General features: G+C 32.5%; 1 protein-coding gene across 7 annotated transcripts in view; it reads left to right on the forward strand.

Annotated features, from left to right (window-relative positions):
• Positions 1-26,383, forward strand: part of LOC129939379 (myb-like protein I) — a 104,443-nt gene that overhangs the window by 33,305 nt on the left and 44,755 nt on the right. For 6 of the 7 annotated variants that reach the window (XM_056047370.1, XM_056047373.1, XM_056047374.1 and 3 more), the window contains exon 2: positions 20,390-20,466. The exons of the other annotated variant lie outside the window; for it this stretch is intronic. The gene's annotated coding sequence lies outside the window, so the exon portion shown is untranslated. The remainder of the gene's footprint in view (positions 1-20,389; positions 20,467-26,383) is intronic. 7 annotated transcript variants of the gene reach the window in all.

Here is a 26,383-nt window from a genome sequence, read left to right on the forward strand (position 1 = left end):
TCCTAATGTTAAATATGCCTACTAATATGAGACTAAGTTAAAAAAAAGTCCCATCTACTTTGAGATAGAATAAAAAATCTTTTGTGTTTGCTTAAAATGATGAAAGTTCAGATGTCAAATCGAAGGTTATTTCTTGTTCAATACGTCCTTGTCAGAGCAAAAATTCCCAAGGGGTTTAAGTGTGATATTTCACGCATTATTACCTTAATATAACAACAGCAGTAGCAATAACATAGCTACAAAAAAATCGAAGAGATCACAAAAAAAAAGCTACAGACATCACCCTCGTCTTTGACAGGCACACTGTGCCATAAATAAATACAAGTATCCCTCTAAAAAGACATTTGTCACTTAAGCTCAACATTATGACCCTCGAAATCCTTGAATATAAGAAAAGGATATCCCAGCAGCGCGAAAAATGATTCTCCATTTATTTTCCACCCATTTTTCTTTTTTTTTGTGTGTTAGTGTGTTCGTGTGAGTGTATTGGTACATTTAAAAATGTATCAGTCAAGCTTAAAGAAAATCCTGCCGAAAACATATAAAAAAAAACCTTTAAAAAATTGTCTAATCCTATTTTTCTCACTTCTGCACGGTTTTTTTTTTTGTATATCCTTCAAAGAGAAAGAACGGAACATTATAAAGGACACAAAAACTCCTCTCGACTATCACATTTTAAACACCCTGATGGATGAAAACATTTAAAATACAAAAAAGGAAAAGAAAAAGAAAAGCCGACTAAAACATACAAAAATGCAAATGGCAATCAAAACTTTGTATTCTGCACCATTTTGTGTTGACTTTTTTAGTCGGATTTTCACATAAATAATATTCCCATTCGTTCATCCATCAAGTTGTGTCTTACTTTAAATTTTGTTTTTGTTTTGGTTTTGGTTCAAAAAATAAAAGTTTATCATTAGTTTTCCATCCATTTCATTTTTCAGTCACGCATAACGATTTCAACTTCAAGAAAAAAGGAAGCCCAAACATATACCTACGAGATTTTGTTTATTCAAATGGCAAGCCAAAAACATAAAAAGTATTTGTATGAAAATCCACCAGAGGCCTCTCTTTGTAGTTTTTTTTTCTTTTTTGACGTTCAGAGCCACACAAATGTTTGTCCCCTTTTCTTAAATTCTCCCTTCATCCGACTCATAGGCCACCCAAAATAACGTATCAAAACAAAATGTGTGCTATTCTTTTATATAAATACAGTTGTTGTGTTGAATTGCCGTACCGCGAATGGGTGCAAGGAAAAAAGAAAATACACACAGACAAGACACAACAAAAGCAAAAAGCGGAAACATAATACGGTACAGGCAAAGAGAGCACTGAAGAATATTTATTCTATGATTACCCACTTTACTTTGTGCCTATCTCTTGTTAAAGGCAAACCGTATGTTGAGGCTAAGTTTCCAGCATTGCCAAATATAAGTTTCTTTTTAAAACTTTTGTTTTTAGTACAAAATGTCTACACAACACTGGTATCGACTGACACAACGTTAAATTCTTTAATAGACGTGATTCTTTTTTATAGCTCAGAAAAGAGCTTTGAACACAGCCAGAGCATATCGAGCGTGGTCCGAACATCCTCTGAACAGAGAACACACCTTAACTTATCTGTTTTTAATTTACTTGTCAAATGCTTATTTTCAGCTTTTAACTCATAGAGTTCATTCAACAAGCCCAGAACAATTTCAGAGGCAATAAAGAAACACAAAGTTTTGTTTGACAGCGAGGCTCTGCTTGAACTAAAAAAGAAAAACTCCCAATTTGTTTAAAAAGTGTATCAATAACCCGCACCATAACAATAATAACCTATTTTGGTTTTTTAAAATACCGTAAAATCACACAAGACATCAGTTGTCTACTCTGATAACATAAACGATATTAAAAGTAGGAAATTGGAAGAAATGTTCATCACTTTTCATGCACTTGTCAAATCAACATAATTCTAAATATCGATTTGCTTAAAAAAATATATTGTTTTTATCATAACAACTCAACACATTGGTAAAAATAAGTTAAAAAAAAGGATACATTTTAAATGGTGAAAATTTAGAATAAGGTTGTCAGCTGTCAAAAGAACAAGTTTAGTATTAACTTTATTTGCAGAAAATGGCATCACTGTTCTTTATACAAAAAGTCATATTAATACTTTTTTCCAGTTGGCTTCAGCCCCCTCCCTCATGACCATACCCATAAGAGTTCAAAACAAATATCGTTAAACTCAACTCTTCAAATATCAGAAGAATATTTTAGATGAATTCCTTTTTTTTGTTCGAATTCGAATTCAAAGTGCTATGGAACGCATCTACACACAATTAAATGAAAATCGAAGCCGAAAGTTTTTTTTATATTGATCGAGCCTCACCAACCGTGCCGCCACAACAAACATTAATACCAATTCTCAAATAGGTTATAGGCGAATCCGAGAATGGGGTCTCTCCAAATAAAAGCTAACCGCCCAAATCCCAAACTTGAAACTCAATGGTCGTTCATCACTTTTATTTCTGTATTTGCTTCTCTTTTTATCTATCTATCTGGATTCTGGACTGGAGTTGAAAAGTGTTTGGAGAGCCACCCTCGTATCTATATCATGATGTGATTGTTTTCAATATATCTATGGCTATGACGTCCGTCGTCGTCGTGTTGTTCATAATGTTCCCTTAGTTTTGTGTACCGCAAAATTGTTGCCAGTTGTCTTTTTTTATAATGTTATTTTTAAGATTTCGTATTGACAACAAAAAAGATGGCGTCTAATATCCGTCCAGCTTTAACACTTTTAAAATGATATAATTATGATGACTTAGATGAGTAAAAGTATTCAAGCTGTCAAATTTTGTTCTTGTTTTTTGTTTTGTATGCTTAAGTCATACATTTAAATTCTCGTTTTTAAAAATTGGAGATTAAATCCTTAGATATTTAGAAACTAAATGCAGTTTTTATTTTACTTTTATGAATGTGTTTGGATCATAGGTTCTATGTCAATATGCATAGTCCATCTATTAGTTATACCTTTTTAACAAATCCTGAGTTTTGAATTCTGTCTATTTTTCGCTAAAATTCATAACATGTTTATATATTCTCAACAAGCTTAGGCTCTTAGTGCTATAATAAGAAAAACATCAAACAAACCATTTCATTACAAATGTCAAAAATTTGAAATTTCTGAAAAGTAGGTAATACCCATAAAATTTCCCACCAACTTAAGGATTCTAATGTGAAATAGTACAGAAAAGTAGCTATAAAATCAAGGATTTATAATTTGAAATGCTTAGAGAAAAGATTATAGGGGCCAGTTTTAGGTTTCATTGGTGTTCATCGTTCAAACCAATCATTGGACTCTTTTTTTTTTGACACATCGGTTAAATATATCATTGAAAAATACTGGCAATGTTAAATTTCCTGATTTAAATCCACCGGGACATTTTTTTCTGACAGAAATCTGTCAGTGGAATTGTGTTGAATTGAAACACAAATCAGTGGAATGATTTGTTTCATTTTTTTTTGACATACGAGTATAAGAATCTTTTGTTCAGGAAAATTATTTTCCATTTAAATATTTGTTCGTATTTATTTCAGTGATAGGTACATTTTTCGCCTATATTAGCTATGAAATCTTTTGGCTCCTTGCAATTGAGCCCCATAGCCGTAAAAACTTTCAGTCCGCATAAGTTGTGGTTTAATATTTAACAAAGTTGTGTAAATATTAACAGAGGTAAGGGCCACCCTTACACTTTTCAAAAGGTAAGTGGCCTGCGCTGGAACCTCTGTTCAAATAAGACACCATGAGTAAATATTTATGAAATTAATATATTTATCCTTTTAAATGATAAGCTGAAATAACTGTTATATTTTCAAAAGTCATTGGACTTTCCAACTTAAAATCACACTTTTACAATTAATTGGGGCGTTTTTAAATTGAAATACCTACATGTGAATACTGCTGTGCATTTCTTTGAGTTAATTCCTAAAAATTCTGTGTATAGGTATAATCAACTTCGAAAAATGAATCACTTATAAAATGTCATCTTAATCGTATTCTCGAAACTGCAATTTTTTCAAAGAATAATAAATCTCAACCATATTTGCATTGCAACATATTTAAGTGCATACTCAACCTTATCAATTTTGTGATTTATATACGACAGCGACACCAATCAAATGTGAGTTTATTGCCCTTTCACATGCAACATTTACATGTACTGTTTGTTGATTAACATTGTTTTGTATAAACAAACCCCATATATATATTTATGCACCTAAACTTAATCACTCATCGCAAAGGCAATAACAATAATTACAAGTATTTGTACTGAATTGGGTGTTTGATTGATAACTACAGAAAGTATACAAACCTTCATCATAAACCCAAATACGGGCGGGTATAACTAAATACATATAGATTTAATAATGTTTGCTCTCAAAAGTAAATTTAATGTTCCGAAAATTTTATGGCTATCAAAGGTCTCACATACGTCACCATATGTGTGTTTGTACTCATATTTATGAGTATTATCTATTTGTGCTTTATCCTTAAACTCATACCGACCGACTATGTATACGTAAGTCGTGCAGAGTGCGGACACAAAACAATAATCCTTGTCCAAATATAAAGATAATAATTTCAAAAGTCTTATCGAACGACTGCACCGATAAATATTATTCTCATTCCAGAATATATGTAAAGATATTAATAATAATCATTGAATAAATATTGGAATTTTCTGTGTATGCATTCTTATTAGATGTACAGTAAGATCTCTCTAAAATGGTGGTGGTGCTGAAACTAAAACTTTCATTAAAAAATAGTGTTTTAATGATTTTAAATTTAATTTCTTGTTGGATTTTGATAATTTCAATATTTTCTTAAAGACTTGATTTGATTCAAATTTTAAATAACTTTTAAGAAGAAGTTACAAACAACGGATAAACCATTAAAGAAAATGTCGCCATTTAGGGGAAAAAGTTTACAGTGAAAAGAAAATTAGAAACAGCGGTGGAATAGGCTAAGGTGATAGTTGATTATCAATTTTTTGATAGTCAAATTGATTATCATTTTCATTTCGTCTGTGTAAGATGATTCAACTCAATTCAATTCGATTGAACAATTTCAGATTCAATTTGTCAAAATTCGTTGGTGAAATTTTAAATTGATTTTTATAAAATATTTAAATAAAAGTATCAAATTGGCTGGTTTTGAATAAAATTCTTACTTTTTAAATGTCGTAAGCTTTGTCGGTCACATTAATGTGTTTTTTTCTTAAAAAAACAAAGTGAACTAAGAAAATTTTCAGGTAGTTTGTGTAAGCGTCTGGTAGCTCTATTCGGAATAAACATATTTGTTTGAAATTGACTATCACATTTTTTTTGTGACAGCTTTTTAGGTATCGATTTGACTATCTATCAACTTACGTTGATCAAATTCGATCATTTTGATTGCCATTTATCAACAAACACCTTAGCTTATTCCAACCCAAGTTTTTTTCAACCACCTATGGTTTTTAAACAAAGAAACATAGTTTTAATTTGCTTTTGTAATATGCTCTTAAACATACAGGGTTGTGATTTTGATCGGTTCTCCCATCGTTTGCGGTCCATTGCAAGCCCCTTCAGTTGGCGAGACCAAGCGCTCTTGCCTCATCAACCGCCTAGTCTTTGTTACGCAGTTTCGGGTTTTCGTTCGTTTGGTTCGCTAGTCTCGTCCGTCGAACTGAGATTTGTTCCGAGGTAGGTGAACTCCTTGACTACCTCGAAAATATTGCTACCACCAGTGACGTTTTGTCCTGTGCGGTAAACAGATGAGGCTTTTCATCCAGAGTGGTCGATGACAATTCTTGTGAATTATCTGTATTTTTCAACGTAATGCAACATCGCTGGATTAGTTTTTTCGGGCTCACGAGTTCAGGCATAGCCAATCAAAGCTCTTGTTGACTTATGCTATCATATGCGGTTTAAAGTTGAAAAAATGATAACTAAAAAAACCCATGTTATAGGAAAAAACTGTATCAATGCAATGAGAGATTCTACTGTACTGTGAACATTATTTTATCAATATAATATCTTTCCCCCTACCCATCTTACACAGAACCTGTCTACTTCACACACACATATGTAGGTTCATTTTTATTGTTTGCATTATGCGCATGATTGTGTAATTATTATTTCAATTTCATATATAGCCAGAGCCCATCTAAAATTGGAACGCTAACCCAAAGATAAGAAACTAACTTATTGCTTTTCCACGATAGAATTTATCAGAAAGTGCCTCCTCCTCCCTTGCGATAGCCCCAATCTGCCATATAACCTCACATAATATATTCATATAAAATGAGGTCAAACAAAAACAGAAAAAAAAAAAGAAAATATAAGGAAAAACCCTCCTGCAGAGAAAAAACATACCGTAAAAGCGGAAAACTGAACCCGTAATAATAATCAAAATGGGGAAAATGCATTCGCAAAGGCATCGCACCTCTTCCTGTGTGTCCTGTCCTGCTACTTTGATGGCTATACGCTACAGCTCTGCTATGGCTGGCTGGCTGGCTGGCTGGCTGCGCTCCTGCTGCTTTAGTTACAATATATGAATTGGCTGGGTTCTCTTCTTATCATATGCATATGTTATGAGGACCTTCATCGAACTTCGGCTCGAACTGAACCCTAACAGCCAAGCCAACACAACACACATCACGTCACCTCCTTTTACTTTGCTTCGTGTAAAATTGTAATTTATGGTCGGGAAAAATGGACGCAAATTACACACACAACTTGGTTCTATTAAGGCTTGGTTTAAGAAGAGGAGAGAAACTCTGTGAATATAGGTTTAGGTAACAACATACTACATAGCATGTGTGATTTTTCCCCAAAGAATTGAACAAAACACTTCAGGATGGCATTAAGGATAAAGTTTGGTCGCATAAACTTGTTGCGATATCCAACCAAAGAGATTTCGTTTAAGGACTTAACAAATTGCCCAATCGATGAACGTATGACGCTTCAAAAAATCTATCGGCTTTAATTCACTTGAACAGTGTAAACCAAGATTATACAAAATATGCCATAGTGTGATCTGATCTATGCCAAATTCTTGAGAATATACTGATTTTGCACTAAAATTGTTCTATTTGGGCGAGTATCACGACCGAAAATTGGTGGTAACGTCTTAAAGTTGCAATCTCCAAATTTCGATAAGAAATTTTTGAAGTTGTTGCTCGTTCCATGATACAAAATTTAAGTTTTCTGGATGGCTGTTCAAATATTAGAGAAAGGGCCCGTTCACAAATTAAATTCAAAGCTGTCAATTCCCTATTATTTTTATATTTGACACTTATAGTTCTGTTTACAAATGTCAAAATTTGGTTTGAGATGATCTCTATTTAAAATGTTGTTAATATCGTAAATCTGTTTATACCGTATTGTATTTTCTTAAATTTTAAATCAACAACATTTATACTTTCTATATGGATCCATAATTCGCCCTTTAAATATTTCATTTCTTCAAGTGTTTTCTATTAGAGTGATGGCATGGTCGGTCGGTCTCCATCTCTTGTCGAGAACTCGTAGGTCGATGAGAACAAAAAAGAAAAAAAAAATGTTGAAGGGATATAAATTGCCAAGCAAAGACGAAACAAAGACTAATTTTTATAGATATTTTTTTTTCCTTTCAAATAAGAAAAACGAACATTGTAGTGGAGTAGGTACCTGTAACATTACACCAAACATCTGTCTCTAAAATGAATGAACACTTTCAAACTAAAATGTGTGTAGATACCGAAAAATAATGGTTCCTCTAGATGGAGCTCATCATTTAGAAAATTTTGAAAGGACAACAAAAAGAAAAAAAAGTAAAAATAAATTTCCCAAAGGAAAAATATCGATTAGAAAAACAAAATTGGTGTGTTCCAAGGATATTAAATACAAAAAAAAACTTACTTTAGTTTTGTTTATTTAACTTTTGCTAGGTATTTTCTTTTTCGTTTAAAATACGTTTTATTTTGGTTTGGTTTGGAGATCAGAGGACAACTCAAAATGAACCATTTTTATATTGACATTCCTTTCGGGGTAGAAGAACAAAAATAGCAACGACTAAGTTTTTGAAAGTGAATCAATCAAAAATCCTTTTAAATTTTCAAAGTTCACTATCAAAATTCCTTACCCTTTGAGAGCCATGAATAAAGTTGCTTTTCATTTAAGAAAGAAAACAAGTACTTCGATTTTTTTTCTAGGGAAACTTATTTTGAAGTTAAAACTATAAAAAACACTTTGAAAAGTGGAAAGAAGTTTATCATTGTTTTTATTATGTTGTGTTGAAAACTCATACACATACATATATATGAACGTAGATGTCAGAAACATTTCTATAATTTATGCAGGAGCCGATTTGATAGAAATTTGGTACAGAATAATTGCGGGTGGTTCACTGTAATGAAACTTCAAATTTGTATGTCAGTTTCTCAAAAATAAAATACTTCTATAAAAAGGAACTTTTGAGTTTTTGCTTTGATCCACTGATTTTCAGCTTTTTAAATAAATGGTTCGATCAGTGTGTACTTTATGCACTATTAAAGAGAAGAACTGTGAATTTTGGGGCTAGACAACCCCAGCTAACAAAATACCTAAACCTTTGATCAACATTTCCGGTAGCCTATTAATGTGATTACATTTTCCCAAGCATGTATGTCTAAAATATTTGAAACAAAATTTCGATTACAAAATTCTAAGAATTTTAATCGCATTCGTTGTTAAACTTAATATTATTAAATTCACCGTTTCCTAAAGGTTAGGTTGGAGTGGCTGTCCAGATGTCATTGACGCACGTAGACCTCAAGGGTCCATTGTGATACCACAAATGAGGTTACTCATGGGAGAGTAATGAACTTAAACAAACCATTTCGTACTTTTAATAAAGTTAGAGAAACGTTTTGTGTCAATCGTTGCCAGTTCACTGGTGTTATTGAAGAAGGGATTACCCAGAAATTTATTCCTTTTATGGAGAGCACTGGACAAGTACATAGAAGGTGTTGGACTGTTTCCTTTTCCTCCTCGTCCATGCAGCTTCTACAGAAGTCATTTGTGTAGACCCCTAGCCTCAGAGCATGTCTTCCTATGAGGCAGTGTCCCGTTATTACTCCAATTGTAGAGCTTATATTTTGTCTGCTCAGTGATATCAAGCCTTTTGACCGTTTTAAGTCAATACTTGGCCATATTTGCTTGATTGCTAGGCAGGTGGTACTCTGTGACCATCTAGCATTTATTATTTCTAGAGCATATTGCTTAAGAAAATATTTGCATGTAGCAAGTGGTATTCCTATGTTATGTTTTTGTCTAACATGAGGCAGAAGTGTTCCGTTTTTGGCGAGCTCATCGGCTTTGCAATTTCCCGGAATGTCTCTGTGGCCCGGCACCCAAGGTGAATGTTAAACTGTTCCATCATCTCATTCAGATATGATCGACAATCGTGGACTGTTTGAGAGTTTGTGGAGACAGACGCGAGAGATTTAAGAGCGGCTTGGCTGTCTGAGAATCGCCATTACTTCTGCCTGGAATACACTGCATTGATTGGGAAGTCTATAGGATAGTGTTTATAGTGACCCACTGTCTCCTTCTCAACCTTTGGTACTTTCCAGTCGTGTGTAACCATCCTGCATCGGCTGTGTCTGGGAGAGGCCCCGGATTTTCCTCGATGACAGATACAAATCTGAAACCGAGGTGAGCCTTGACGTCTGCCCAATGATCATGAGAGATGTTACCATCCACATGACTCCTGTCAATGACCGCGGCAATGATCTTGCCCTTGAGCGCGTCGCTGAAAGAAAGATCTTTGTTGAAGGCTGTTGTGCTGTTGGAAAGCACCTTCTGCCTTTTTGGTTCAGGCTTTTCGCCCTCGAAAGTCCTATTGCACTTTGACGTTGAGTCGCCGCAGGTCGGTTTAGCTTTTTTGCTAAGAAAGCCACTAGCCCACTCGGGTTTACGCGTTTGCTCTGGGGTTCTTTCCACCGCCGGTATGACACCGACTGCGGCTAGAATCCTCTCAGCATTGCGTTGGTCTCGATTGGCCTGTGACTACTTGGACTTCTTTTTGGCCGGCCCAGAGCTATATCCGTGTGACACAGATGTGGGTCTACCTCCAGATTTAGTCGCTACCCTTCGAGTCAATTCCACATGTCGCAGATTTTGTCTCTCCGGATGGGGTGTCCCTCTTGAGCGGGGAAGAGGTGGGGTGTGGAATTGCCGCCCTTGGGACAGCCGAGCATCACAGCTGTTCCACTGACGGGTAATTCCTTCAAGTAAAGGTTGCGGCTAGTAGAGGGAGAAGGACTCTCGCTACTAGTGGCAACCACAGGGTTGACCCACGTTCACACACCTGAGTTGGCTCGACAGCCTTTTCAAGAGATGTGACCGCATTGGCAGCCATGGAGCGATTTTTTTGTTTGACTATTGTTTTGTTTGATTTTTTTTTATTTGAGTTTTTCATTTTATTTCCACGAGTAATGCGGAAAAACGGTCAGCCCGGCGGAGCTGCTTGCCGGGGTAAGGCAGAAATATGACGGACCTTGCCACAGCATCCGAAAGAGCTCGTTAGTGGGTGGTTTATCCCCCAGCCTTCCATTCTTCGTCACGGTTTTCGTACAAGTACGCTCACACCACCACTGAAATTAGGAACCTCTAAACTATGATTAAATTGGGTTTCCGGAGTTTGCACTATTGAGGAGTTACAACAATTCAGCGATCCAACTCAACCTTAGCTAATCACCATCCTGCCAAAAACGCACAGGACTACTGTGGTGATCATTGCCCGCCTGGCACCCACTTCGAGGGTTTGAATGAGGTTTTGCCGGGCACCATTTCCTAAAACTACCTTATCTTTTCTGAACATGCTTAATGACGCTGTCAGTTTTTGACATACCCAAAGCATCTACGACAGCCTATATTCTGTGTAGGTACATGTTTCTGTCAAGAAGTGCCAACTATAAATCGTATTCAAATGTTTTACACTTCAATGATGTTTTAAAAACTACTATCAAAGTTTGAATCGCTAACAATTTATTATCGAATTTTCATGGTGGTTCCACTGAATGTGTATTTGTATTACTTACATTTCTTAACTTTCCATTGTTTATTTTTGTTTTCTTTTCCTGAAAATTCACTTCAGATTCGTATCAAAATCATCGCAAATGACATATAATAAAAATGGAGTGCGAAAAAGTAGCTATTTCAATAATACCAGATAATTGAAGGAATGTCGGTAGTGCAGGGCATGTTACCGACATTCGTTGAATTTTCTTTTGTCGAATTTAATTGAAACTGTCGCCTTAGCTCATTCGCAGAATTCTGTAATGTGAAAATGTTCGCCATTGGTTCATTTCAAAAGATTTAACTATTTCCACACTTACTTTCTTTTTTCTTTAAATACAAAAATTGCCACGTCTGATCTTCTTGTTTACATAGCTTAGCCACAACACAAGTAGAGTAAGTGCTTTACAAATTAAAGAAACAAAAACAAAACATTTCACCCATTTTCTTTTCTTTAAATTGTGTGTGTGTGGTTATAATTATGTGGAATTTAAAGAATACAAAAAACAAAAGCAAAAAGGATACACACTTAAACTTATACATAATATTTCTCTACAACAACAAGAGAAAAAACAAACAATAAAATACAAACAATACAAAAACTCTTGTCATTGATGGAAGTGTAAATCTCAGATAAGCACTCGACACAGACGAGGTCATTTAAAAAAAATATACAAATATACATAAGAAATAAAAGAAAAGATGGATATAACAAAAAATCCAAGGAATTGTGTTTAATATCAAGGAACCCATCAGATACTGAAACAAAACAAAAAATAAGATTGAAAAAGAGAAGATATGTACAGTTGTACACTGTACTGTACAGTATATGTAACAAACACACATATTTTTTATCTGTAATGAAAAATATAAATAACATTATTTTAATGACATTTTTTTCACAACTAACTTTTGATGATATTTGGGACACTTAAAGGAGCCTTATTGAAAGGCTTTATTGAAAAAATATGTAAATCAGTTAATAAAACTTCTACGTCACTTAAATGTACATAATACCAAATTGGCTTGTATCGAGTTCTAAATATAGGGTAATTCGTTTTGTTGTGTAAAGTTGGCCTTTAATATCTGTCATTTAAAGAATCTTAGTAGGTGTGTTTTTTTGGAAAAGCCATCCGTAGTACAGTAGAAAGTTATAAGAATAATAAATACCACATCCGAAAATGTGCAGTGAAATCCTGCTGCGGATAAAGCTTTGACTTTTATTCGAATATCGGAATCAAATCAATTGGGTTTTTCAATTTAGACGTTGCGTTGATACATTCGATACTGGGTTATCCACTTTGTGGTTTCAAAAGTAAACGTGAATAAAACATTTATAAAATATTTGTTTTCATGGTGTTTCCTTTTTATTATAAAGTTTGTTTTTTTTATGCGTTTTTTTTACACTTCAGAATTTCAGAAAGTAGTAAGCTTATAGCAAGCGTCAAACTACGATCAGAGGCTCATCATAAGTGCAAGTGTTAGTTGTTTGTAAAAAATCATACAAATATAGCCTAACACACGCTGATTTTAATCCCACCTTATTTAAATTTAAATCTATCGATGAACAGTTTAAGTTATATAAAATGCTCATTCGACTGAAAGCTTCATTCTTGCCATAGTTAGTTCTATGGAAGTCAATATGTATAAAATCAAATGTACGCAGGTGATGAGTTCCGCCCCGGTAATTCAAATGTACACAAGATAGCAAATAAGGTGCATCAATTTCACCATTAATGAGTTGATGAAAAAATACTAAGTCATTATTAACACGCCTTTGATGGAGAGATTGCATTTAAAGAAGTAGAATACGATGTTCATAGGGAGGCAGATCATAGGGATCTTCCCAAGGAAGACCTTTTAGGGCAAAGCGAATGAAATTATGTTGAATAGATTCAACTATCAATAGATAGTTTTCTATGAATTTCGTAATAGGGAGTCCATACCTGCGAAGCATATTCAAGATGAGGAACATGGCAATTATACAAAGAAAGGGTAACATAGGGATCATTGAACTCCTTTGCCCAGCGTTTTATAAAACCAAGCATAGAACTTGCCTTATTAACAATAAAATTAATGTGATTTGTAAACTCTAAGTTTGAACAGAAATGTACACCTAAATCTTTAAATATGGAGACACGACAGAGTTTTTGCTGCGATATACAGTAGTCAAATACGTTACTGATTATTTTTTTAGTGAAAGTTATAGTCTGGCATTTTAAAGGGTTGAGTAAAATGCTATTTTCCCCACACCAAAATGTGAAACTATCAATGTCGGCTTGTAAAAGAATACGATCATGGTTGGACTTTATTATTTTGAAAATCTTCATATCGTCAGCAAAAATGAGAAGTTCACTTGAGCGTAGACATGACGATACATCGTTAAAAGACAGGATGAACAGAAAAGGGCCAAGATGGCTTCCCTGGGGAACACCAGATTGAGCAACAAAAGGTTCAGAATGAGAATTTCTAAATTTTACCTCGTAGGATCTGTTTTCAAGGTATGACTTCATCCAAGCTAAGAAAAATGGTGGAAAACCAAGAGCCTTAAGTTTAAATAAAATAATTCCGTGGCTAAGTTGGCCAAAAGCTTTAGAAAAGTCAGTGTATACACAGTCAACTTCATAACCTTGTTCTAAAGCGTTTGAACATATGTTTGAGAATGTGAGGAGATTAGTAGCGGTTGATCTTTTTTTCAAAAAACCATGTTGCTGTTCGCAAATGATATTTTTACTAGAATATGCTACGCTTTCACAAACGACTTGTACAAATACTTTAGGAATGCAAGAAAGCTTTGCAATGGGCCTGTAGTTGCATATATCCGACTTGTTACCTTTCTTGAAAATTGGTGTTAGAAATGACTTCTTCCATATACTGGGAAATTTGCCTGTTTTTAGAGAAATTTTGAATAAAAACGTAAGGGTATTCAACTCAAGCATTACTACACTTTTTTAGTACTATCGGGGGAATAGCATCAGGACCGTCTGAGCAGTCATCATTCAACACAGATAAAAGATCAAGGACCGTACTCTGTAGCACAGGTGTTAAGCACTACATCCTTTAAATGACCACCAAGCGAATTGTTCCAACATCAATTCTTTTGAGGTAATTTTCGACCACTTCTTGACACATATTGCGTGGTATCTCAACCATAACTTGACAACTGTTATTTTTTAAGTGTTCAAAAGTTAAAAGGTTTATCTGCATAAACACGGTCTTTCGCATAGTAGTACAAACAAAACACCAGCGGCGTCAAATCGCATGATCTTGATGGCCAGTTGCTATCACCACGACGAGGAATTAACCGGCCAGGAAATGTCTTGCAATAAAGCCATATTCTTTCGAGTTGTGTGGCAGGTGACACTGCCTTGTTGAAACCACATATTTTCCAAGTCGTGTTCTTCAATAGCAGGCGAAAAATGTGGATTATCATATAAACATAACGCTCCTAATTGACTGATGTGACAGTCGTTTTCGAAGAAGTAAGTTCCAGTCACATCTCAAACAGTGACTTTTTGTGGATGTAATGACCTCTCTTCAATTACTTTAGGGTTCTCAGAACACCAAATACGAAAATTTTGTTTATTATCATACCCATCGAGTTAAAGGTGTGCTTCGTCGCTGAAGAATTTTTTTTTCGAAAAATCGCCTTCCACCGCCTGTTATTCAAGCAACCATTCGACGCATCTGAGACCTTGTGAATGGTCAGCTGACTTCAGTTGTTGTGTGAGCAGTACTTTTAACAATTTGTATGCGCTGTTCAATAGTTAAGCGATCCAATTTCGTAAATGTCAGACTTTAAACTGAAAAAAAAAAATTGTTTAACAACACAGTTTGACAGATTACGAATTTCAACCCTATACTTTTGAAACCTCAAAATGGACAACTCGTTACCTTTTTGAGGCTCGATGGATGCGTTCGTAGAGTAGTGTCCTTTACAAAAAAAAAACACTATGACGTCTTTTAAAAACTCAAGAAAGAGTCTTATATTTCGACAAAATGTCTTTTCATTTTACTCCAACTAATGTTTGCTAATTTAATTACATATTTATGTTTTTCCAATGAGCTGACGACTCAACTTTTATCAAACCTTTTTTGTAAATGTAAGTTTTCAATTTCTTTATAGTCAAAATAACTAAAAAAATATTTAGCGACTTCGTACATACTGTAGTTCGACTATCTCTCAGAATAAAGCCAAAAACTGTATTAGCAAGTTAGTAAAAAATAAAAGGTAAACATTTTTAACGTTGCTTAGCATAAATCGATCTTGCGATAGTAACTTTTGATATAATTAATTGTAAAATTAATTGTACGAAAAGATTTGTTAGTTATTTTGCAAAAAGCAAGTTTCAACAAATAAAGCGACATCTGTTGCACGCAGAGATGTGCACATGGACCATGCTCTACGAACGATCCCCTTTCGATATTTTAACTTAATCACTAGACTTCCACTTGAATACTTAACAATCGAAAAAATTTTAAAAAAAATGTATAAACTGACGACGCAGTAGTGATGCTTTATTTGTGTTTTCATTTTAAATTCAATATTTTCATAAATATTTAACCATAAATGTTCGTTTTAAAAAAAGGTTTTTCTGTTCCAAGAATATGAAAAACCATTCTTCCAGTCGTTCAATTAAACAGAGAAAAATAATTCAAAACAGTCACACCTTCTTTGTATAGAGCGAAAGAGCTTATAACATCTGACAACAATACAAAACCACCAATTCAGCAGAAAATGTATCCATCCGCTTGTAGATATTTTTGTGTGTGTTCTTTTTGAACAAAGAATCCTTTGAAATTCTTCTTTTATTTCGTTACTTTTTGTAGATATAAAAATATAGAGGCTGATTGATTTGGCTCCAGGGAATTTCAAGGAGAAGTGTTTCTTCTTTCTTCTTCTCTACTCTGCTCTGCTCCATGCCGTGCCTAACCTATAAATTAAGTTACATTTTTTCGTTCTCCCACTATAATGTAAACGAGTACTAGTAAGTACGAGTTAGAGTGCCTTCATACCTTCTATCCATTATCCTCCTTGAGGCATATTAAATGCATGATGAAGGCTTCTAGCAATGTATGTATATAAAGACTATTATGCTTTGGCCATAGTAATGAGAGCTATACACTATACAATACATAGCTAGATCCGTCATTCATCTTTCTTATTGTTCAAAAGAAATTCAATATCTTTTCTAGTGTATGTAGGATCGTAGGGTAGGTTTGAGAGTGAGTAAAGCCGCCCTCATATCACTCATTCAATTGTCCATCGATATAATGTTAGTTTATTTTTATACTTAAATTTTGTGCTTCCTCTTTTTTTTCTCTTCTTTATCGCTATGCATACTACATTTATAGAGAAAAGATAGTTTATTTACAGTTGTGGTCATATAATTAAGGCACTTAATTTAAAGGTATCATTTTTAGTTAAAAATGAAGTATTTACACCATATTACAGAAGTCGGGGAATGAGGGACTGTTTCAAATATTATATAAACTTTTGATACTACGAAATCCGTTGAACAACCGTCGGTAACATACCTCTTACCACCGATATTTTAGACAACTTATCTAATATTAGGTCTGGGTAAATCATTAATTATTCGATCTTTTTGATTCGAACGTCAAGACTTTTCGCTAATCAAAATCATAAGATATCCTTTGAATCGATTTGGTTGAAATTATTTCGATTCAATTCTTTTTTATCGATAGACGTCGATAAGCAAGTTCAGAAATGATAATGAAGTCTTAGGAGTCGTCAATTTAGTTTATACGAAAAATTTCATAATGGCGTTTTACAACCAATGCTAAATGTTAGCTAATTCTTAGAATTCTGTAAACGACATGAATGAGTTGAAAATTATTATTGGTACCTAATTCATATATTTTCAAACATATTTTTAAATTGAAATGTAGTTTCTACACAAAATTATTCAGACTTTATAAACTAAAGTAGGCACGTTACTGAAAGTACATCAAAAAGTACTTCTTTGGAAATCTTTTTCGTGGTCTGCACATCTTCTTGAAATTGTGTGGAAAAGTGTATCAAATTAAGAAAAAGTAATTTGTATGTACTCCTGTTGAGATATTCAATAGACTTAGGGCTTTTGTTTATCGGTTTCCAAGGTGCAACTGGCCCTCTTAAGAGTTCCCTATAATTTGTGTATAGGATTGTACATCAGGACTTTGAGCAAGCCATTCCAAACTTTAATAAGATTTGAATCGAATCTAATATTTGATGACCCTAAAATAATGCATGGGATCGTTATTTTGTGAAAATATCAGAGCTAGCGGTAAATTATTTAGGGTCTAAATAGTTGGCCTGTATAATAGGACCAGCCTCAGAGCACTTGAAACATACTTAAAACCATCACTGATAACCAAATTAGCTAAACTACCCAAGTTTTTTTTACCTTCCCTTCTGTTAATGTCGAAACGGGATGAGCTTTTCTTAAACTAGTTATTTGTATGTCTACTCAGGATGACGCTAAACCATTTTTGATAAAACGGTTTTCAAAAAATAAATTCAAAAAGCTTTGAAAGTAAGTTTTGTTCTTATAACGAATCTGTAGTCTTAATAATTATATTATATTAAGTTTTTGAAATATATACTGATACGAAATCAGAACTAGAAATTAAGTCCAAAACGTATTTTTCAAAATATATAAAAGATAAAACTTAATATTTTTGCTCGTTCTGCGGCTTAGCTATATGTCCACAACTGTATATCTAGTGTTGCAGTTTATTGGCCTTTATTTGATATTATGCACCTAAGATAGTCTCCATCTTTGTTATGTTTAGGATTAAATTAAATAGGAAGAACTACAAAATCCTTATACATACATATATGTATGTATCTCTACAGTTCAATAGTTTTAAATGGGTATACCTTCTCACTTATACATATCTAATCCTTTGTCCTTTTGTTGCACGCCGAGGAACTGATATAATATAACCTTCAAAGGGGATCTTTTCTATGCTGAATCTTTCTCCTTTTTTTTTAATAAATCTGTATATCAACTTCTTGCCTTTGTTTTCAGCGAATATTTAGCGAAAAAAGATATCAAAAAAGAACCCGAATATAAATTTCCCTTTCTACTAAATGAAAAAAAAGTTTGATTTCTTTTCACAGGAAAAACGTAAAAAAGAACCAAGATTACAGGTTTCAGATCTTTTTTTTTTTAATTTGCGGTTCAAATAGGTAGCATGTTAAAATTCAGAAAAAAAAGAGAGGAAATGACTGCCCCCAAGACCGCGGATGAACGTATTTTTATTTTCATGGATAACTGAGTTTTAAAAAGTATTGTTAGAGTTGTTTTTTTTATTAATTTTTTTGTTAAAAAAAAAAAACGAGACGGAGGATTTATCTTGAGGCTTTAATTGTGATTCACGTCTTATGATTTTTTTTCTTTTCCGTTGCAAAAAAAAGAAGAAAGGAAGTCTTTTGTTTGTTTCACTAAAGTTTTTGGTCAATAACCCTTCATTTGGTGAAGAGAGGTTGGTAATTGGAGTAGGTAGGTTTTGTCAAAAAATATATACCTCAAGCATCTTCTTTGTTCTCTCCTTAGAGGTAACTTTTGCACCTTTAGATACTCATATAAATACAGTAATACACGTGTTTGAAATTATAAATTTAAAAATATATACAGGGTGTTAATATTTAAACTTAGGTTGAAAGTTTAAACACATATTTTTCTTTTATAAATAAATAAATTCATGTGTGCGAGTACTGTAGTCAGGGTATGAGGGGACCTACAGTTTTAAGCCGAATACGAACGGCTAATTTGAGAAAGCACTTTTCATGACAAGAATTACTCGTCAATTCCTCGCAAGAGGCAGTTCCCGTGAAAAAAAAAAAAAACTTTGGATAGCATAGGCAGAGATCGAAACCAAGACCTCTGACATGGCAATTCAACGCACTAACCATCATACCACGGGTACTACAGTTTTCTTTTAGTTCGCATCAAATAACCATATTTAGGTAATAATTTTACTTACCTAGCATTAACCTTAAATTGTTTACAGTATGGTATATAAGTACCCTCCAATAAGTAAAGTAACTTCAAGTGAATACTTATAGATATTTCTTCTCACCTCACGAATGTGTAACTTTTTGTCAAAATCTATTTTCACTTAAGATTCAGCTTTAAATGTGAATTAATATCTTCCTACAAGTACATGTACAATGTATTTATGTATGCCCAATCATATGTATGTATGTATTTATTCAATTTTTTGAATTTATTAAACATAAATAAAAAGTGTCCTATATTATAAAATTCATTGTCAAATTCACACAATGTTGCACCTGAAACTTTAAGAAACTTCCTAATTTTAGTTAATATAATTTTGTTCGAATTAAATGCTAAAAATTTAAGCTTGGCAACCTCTCAATTATTCAATTGTTAAAGATTTACTACTCGTTTAAAAAAAAAAATAGTGGTACCAAAACCTAACCCTGTGGTACTTCTTTAAAAATAAAATAAAAAATCATTATCAAAAACACCCTGCATCAACATACAATAAACAATAAGGAGTCAACGTTTTATAAAATATATTATACTCTCGACTCAAACATTGTTTCTCTTAATTTTCCATATTATAAAAAATAATTTGAGGTAATTTACCTCATTTGTAACACTTGATATAACACAAAAAAATTATAACAATATCTTGAGGTAAAGATTTCTGAGGTCATTAGGGTTCAGTGGTAATTTTATTCTTAAGAAAAATATACATATGTACAATGTATATCAATAAATTGTCAGATTCTTTGTATTTTATTTTTCTTAGCAGATGTTCTGTAATTAGAACTTTTGATTGAAACAAATTATTATATTAGAGAATAAACAGGTTAATTGGTGTGAAATGTGAATACCCTTGTAGGAATTATGAATATCTTAAAGTTTGCAATTTATTGATAATTTATGTTTTTCGCTTTGTTGCTTGAAATAAAATATTAGAACCTGCAGTTGAATTGATAAAATAACTTACGTGTGAGGCAATGGACAGAAGCTTGAATTTAAATTACTTGAACAAGACACTTTGACAGATAATAATAATTAGTATCTACACTTTACTTCACGGTTATTTGATTTATACAAAGGTTTTTTTTATTTTTTAGTTGAACTTGTTTTTATATTGTTAAAATACTCATCTAATAAATAATTTTTATAACATTGCCAGAGATAAAAAGATTTACTGGTATAGATAAGGTTCAAGCTGTTTTTTTTCCGAAATTGTTTCATATGTTCATTGAATTTTATTTAAAAAAAATCATATATTTTAATTTATATTTTTGTTTTTATTTTTATTTCAGTATGTCATCTATATCAAGCCTTTTAGGGATAACACAATTATCAAATTTAATCAAAATCTGATGAGCCGTTCAATGCAGTAAGTCGTATTTAAAGACATTTTTTAACGTTGAGGAGCCTTATTACTTTGAGAGGTTTTCGTATTATTTTTTAAATTTAAGGTTCAGATTAAGAATTTATATTTTGCGTGTGTTACTGATGCTTAAAATCTTTGAAAAATAGTCGAAATCTTAGCATTCTACTATAAAGATGTGTCAGGAAAGAAAAAGAAATACATTTAAGTATTATTCGTTCAAATAAATCAAAATGTAAACACAAAAATCAAACAAAAAGTTATAAAAAACAATGCAATATTTTAATTTCTTTAAATTTTAGATACACTCTCTAGGGAACATGAATTGTAACTTATCAATGAACAAACTTTAAAAACGAAACTTTTATCCTCGTGTCGTGGCTCAAAAATGGTAACAGTTTAAAAAACTTGGACATTTTTTTTTTAAACATAACTGCCAGACGTTTTATTCTTTGTCAAATGTCTTCGAAGCAATGTTTGTTCGTTTTCATTTTGTTTAATCTTGTTTTAAGATTAAAATAAGAAAATACGGAAATTAAACCAATTAATCAGATTCTTTAAGCTTGGGAACTAAAAGAAGGGTATTTTTATACCTGATTTTCGATATGACACTGCCGCAAAATTTGCCTTTTTAAAACTATGGGTCAGTGTTGAGAAATGAATTTGACAATTGATAAATGTTTGCAATAAAAAGATAGCGGGTGTTTTTTGTTTAAATTTATACAATTTTAAGTTGACAACACTTTTTTTTAACTGACGGCCATTTTGTCAGCTGTCAAGTTCAATTCAATTTGATTTGACATTTGAACATGCAATAGACTGACGCATGAACAATGCTTCTAAATTGTGAACATTTATTTAAAAAATTTTGGTGACTTCTTTTAAAATCGATGCTTGCCAGAAGGTTCAATTCAATGGTAGTCTTTTGAGAGCCATGATTGCTGACTTTTTCGTTCAGCAATTGAACAACCATGAAACGTGGGGAGTTTTACTTCACGGACCCGTGGATAAATGTCTAAAATTTTGTGATTCAACTCCTCTTGACTATTTTGTGTATTGATATGTGAAGCCGATAGGCTACGTTAATAAAACCGAAACGATTGACCACTTGTGGGACAAAATTCACCACGTTTTTGCCGATATCCGGTCATAAATTTTTTAAAAAATCATCGAAAATTGGGCCTCCAAATTAGACCACGTCCGTACCAGCCATGGTGGTTGAGATTATATTTATTTATATTATCAGGAAAATTAAATTTCACGCCAATTTAAAAGAATCATTCATTTAAAAGTTCTATACCCAACGAAAAATACACCCTTTATTCTCAAAATTGGAATTCTCTCAATAATTTAAAACACAGTAGTGAATGCTTGACATTTGATGGCTTAAAAATCCTGTCATAAATCAAACAAATGTAATTTAAAAAAATGTAAGTTCACTTTAAAAAATCAGCTTTTGTTTGTCTTATTATATTAATGGAATTCTAAAATAATGGAACCCTTAAAACAAAGCAATCCCACACCTCCTTAGAATCCATGTCCAGTCCATTAAAAAGCCTTAAAAAAACAAATCATTGCAAAAACCATGCAATTTTTCATTTCCAATCTGTCATCCTCAATCAGTGACCAAACCAGACCGAACCAAACTATCCGTATCCGAACAAAATTTACCAATTCAGCAAAAACACTCTCAAAAACCCAACAGATTAATTTCAAATGGTTTTTCTTTTTTTTCCATTTTTTTTTTTTGCATAATTTGTTTTTCAGTTGGTGGTTTGGTATGTTGCCATCACTAATGCAACTGTTGACTTTTTGGTCTCATGGCCTTATGATGTCATAATGATGGACCGAAATGTCTAACTAACAAAACCCCGAGACAAGCACTATCGCTATCATCGCATCGCATCGCAAGCAAACAAAACCGAAATGAAAACGAAAAAACAATGGTTTCGCTCCATCATTTTAATTACGAAAAAAGAGGAAATCGCTGCTATAGCGACAGACCTAGGCGAGGCAGGGCTAGCGACGACGACGAGGGACGAAAGACGAGCAACGCCCAACGGCTGCAAACTGGAATCATATTCCTTCAATATACCAACACAAAATTTTGCAATCCTTTAGTTTTCCGTTTTCCTCGTGTCGCGGAAGCATATTGAAAATGTAATTTTTTTAGTTGACATAAAAAACAGACATTATGGGGTTTTTCATTCGGTTTGGGAAAAGTCTAAAAACAAATAAATTTAAAAACTGAAAATCAACCAAACGATCGTAATGAAATGAAATAACAAAACAAAAAGAAAGCTATTACTAATTTTCGTCTTAATTGAAATTTGCAGGCAAAAGTATAATTTTGTTTGTCGCTCACTCTCTGGGCCGCCGCGTTTTGCAAAACCGAATTTATGTTAAATGTTTGTCATGTTCGGTGATGATGATTTTAAACACGCCACGCAATTCCACTTCTGAACTCGAAGATGATGTGAATTATATTTTTTTCTTGTTCTCCTAATTTCATCATGACATGAACTGAACTCCTTTTAGTCGTATGCTTATCGGATACAACAATTGGAACGGAATAAAAGGGCTCAAAGGTTTATTATCTTTCAAATCAAAAGCAAAACGAATGAGTGAAGTCGGGAAATAATAAAAATTAACTTTACCTACAAAAAATAAAAGTTTTATATTTCTAGTGATTTTACACTTCCCCTGATAAACAATATCAGTCTTATTTAATAGAATTCGCTAAACAGATGAATAGTTATACAGTGAATAAGGATTTATGTAGGCTCTATGTAACGTTGCAAAAATTCCTATTTATAAAAAAATCTGCTATAAATTTTAGTTATACAATGCTTATATCAAAAAAAGTACCAAAAGTACTATAAAATCTGCTAGTTGTCATAACAACTAAAATATAACAAAATAATTCCAATTATTTGTATGATATTCTCTTTCGAAAATCTATATTTTTTTTAGATTCTTCGTTTCTTCGGCTCACGAGCTAAACTCGAGAGGCATTATTGTTTTTATTTTAATTTCAAAAAGAGAGGAGAGAAATCAAAATGACATTTACGAAATAATAATAACAATAATTTCCTTATGTAGGCTCTATTCAACCTCAAAACGCGTTTAGCTTATTATGGGACTATGCAACCTTGTATAAGTTTTATAAATAGCATTTTTGCGTTTAGAGGCATTATAGAGATAACATAACTTTATGTAGGCTCTATACAGCGTTTTTAAATAAGACTGTATTTGTTTAAATTAAAGTGTAAGATATTAGGCAATACAGAATTAGAGGTGAATGGGAACTTTGACATTTGAACTCAATTTTGTTCTTGTTTCGTGGTGTATATATAGTGGACATTTTAAGTAACTTTATGTGACTGGAATAGTTGACATAATTAAGCGGATGACTTACATAACTTTTTTCAATTGTCAATAAAACCAAAGTGCATTGAATTCACACACAATTACTGTAAAATGTACTAAAACAAGTGACAGTCCGTTTAGAAAGGATCCAAAACGGACCGACAGTGATTGAGTCAGTGAATTACTTTTGATTTATGTACAATAAATATGGCGATTGGTATGTAAATTCAGTAAATTCTACATCTAGTTAACAGGTTTTTGGGGCTTTATTTTGAAAAACGTTGGAAGGTTTCGAAAGGCTTATAATTTTTTATTGTAAAAAAAGTTACAAATTTAATTTTCCTCTTTTAGCAATGTGCTAAACTTTCTCACCAATAATCTGAAATGAAGAAATTAAACCTATAAGTTTTTGTGTTGCATTACCTTGTCTTCAATCGAAGGATTTAAAAAATATCAATTTTGGAAAAAAAGTCAATTGAAAAATCATAGACTGACTTTTGATATGTAAAATTTCAGGTAAATCTGTTTGGTTTTATATACCGTGGTCTCCAATTTTGTAAAAAAAAGTTGTTTTGAGAAAAACATGTGTAGTTAAAGTCCGTTCGCGTGGATCACTGAGTGTAAATCGTAAAAATAAACGCAACTTGCTTAGTTTTTAAACTGATCAACATGAGTACCTACATTTCTTGAGAAGTTTTTAAAAGTCATACTTAAAAAATCCGTCGAAAACCGATTTTTGAATGGTTGTAACTTCTTAGAGATTGTTAAGCTTTAGAAGTTCTAATTCAAATATTTAATAGGTTCTGTTTTTCGATGTTGTGGCTATTTCGATCTTTAATTTGTCGGATTTCCATGATAAATATTTGTAAGAACAACCTTTCATTTTGAACGGTTCTTAAAATACTTTTGTTGAACTGTGTTTTAGGGACTCCCGCGAATGATTCAAAACCAAAGTTACTATTTTACATGATGAATATTATTTGAAAAAAAAAATACTGGAAATCATTCAAACACAAAAATCCAAAACAATTTATAAATAGTCCGCAATCAAAATCCAAATTAAATTTATACCTTTGAGTGATAAAGCTCATGTCATTGATATATGTTATGTATGCATGTACGTAAACACATCATAAATATGTATTAGAAGGTGAATCTGCCTCAAGGGCATATTTAAAATTAAATTGCTCGTAAATACCTATAACTTTGGTGATGTGTGTTTTAGTAACAAAGTTAATGAAATTAAAAGATTTAATTTTACACAGAAAAATCAAAGCCTTTATGTATATCAAAACAAACTTGCCCTCGAGTGGCATTTATAAGATGCTAATCTAAGTCCATTGATCTCAAATGGTTTTTTATTGGAAAGAAAAAATACTTCAGTTGAAATGTTTTATAATATAAACTGTCAACTTTCAAAAATATTATAATAGCGGATCTTAAGGCAATTCTGGCAACACCTACCATATAGTAAAGATATTTACACCACTCTATCAATTTAATCAAAAAATTTTATTTCAAAAACCATGAATCCATCATTTAAAAAAAAAAATAATACTTGGATTTTTAAAAGACTATGTAAAATATTAGTTTTATAGCACAACATTTTAAACGATTTAGTAAAATGTCGAGGTCATTTTTAGTAAATAACTAAGCTAAAAAAGATGATTTAGCTTATTTTGAAAGATTCTAACATCTTACTAGCTCCTAACGTTTTGCTATAGTTCAAATCACATAATGACAACTTCAACTTTTGGCAATTATCTCGATTCATATGTCATCTGTCATTACCCTTAACAAAATTACTTGCTAATTTTATGTAAAAGGGTTGATTTGTGTCTTTTTAATTACTTGTCAGCTAAAATAAATTCTTATGTTTAAAGAAAACATTTTCGAAGAACGAATATTTCGAAATATTTTAAGCCTCCGAGGTATGCATAATAATGCTATGTTTTAAATGCAAAGTAAAGCCCTTTGATGAGCAGGATGAGCTTGGTTGGAAACCTAAACACTTAAAAACGAATTACAAATCATAGGCTTAATTTCACCGAAATTACAAGAAGTTTTATCACTATCGATCATGTTCCGAATTTTAATCGATAGTAAATTGTAATCATTTTTTAATTTCACGTGAAATAAAATTGCGTGTTCTTCAATTCGATCGATTTCGAAAACTTCGAAATCTTGCTTCGAACTGTCAAAACTGATGGACCATCCATTTCTATTTTGTTTCTGAAGTAAAATGTTTGCTGTTTTGAAGATGGATGGATGGATCAAGAAGGAAGCTATCAAAGATCAATTCACATAAATAAAAAATGTGATTTGAGTGCGTTCAAAAAATGGAACAAACCGAAATACAGAACATCCATTTGCATGTTCGAAAATCGAATTCACCATAACGAATTGTGGAACACCCAAATTCATTTTCACAAAGTGTATTTACTATTTACAATAAGTGAAATGCAAAACATGGGCATATATTTTTTATTTTTGTGGTGAAATATTATATACCATATATATAACTTACTAATGGACTTACTTATAAGAGTAGTGT

This window comes from Eupeodes corollae, chromosome 1 (genome assembly GCF_945859685.1).
Source record: "Eupeodes corollae chromosome 1, idEupCoro1.1, whole genome shotgun sequence".
In the NCBI taxonomy this organism is placed as follows: domain Eukaryota; kingdom Metazoa; phylum Arthropoda; class Insecta; order Diptera; family Syrphidae; genus Eupeodes; species Eupeodes corollae.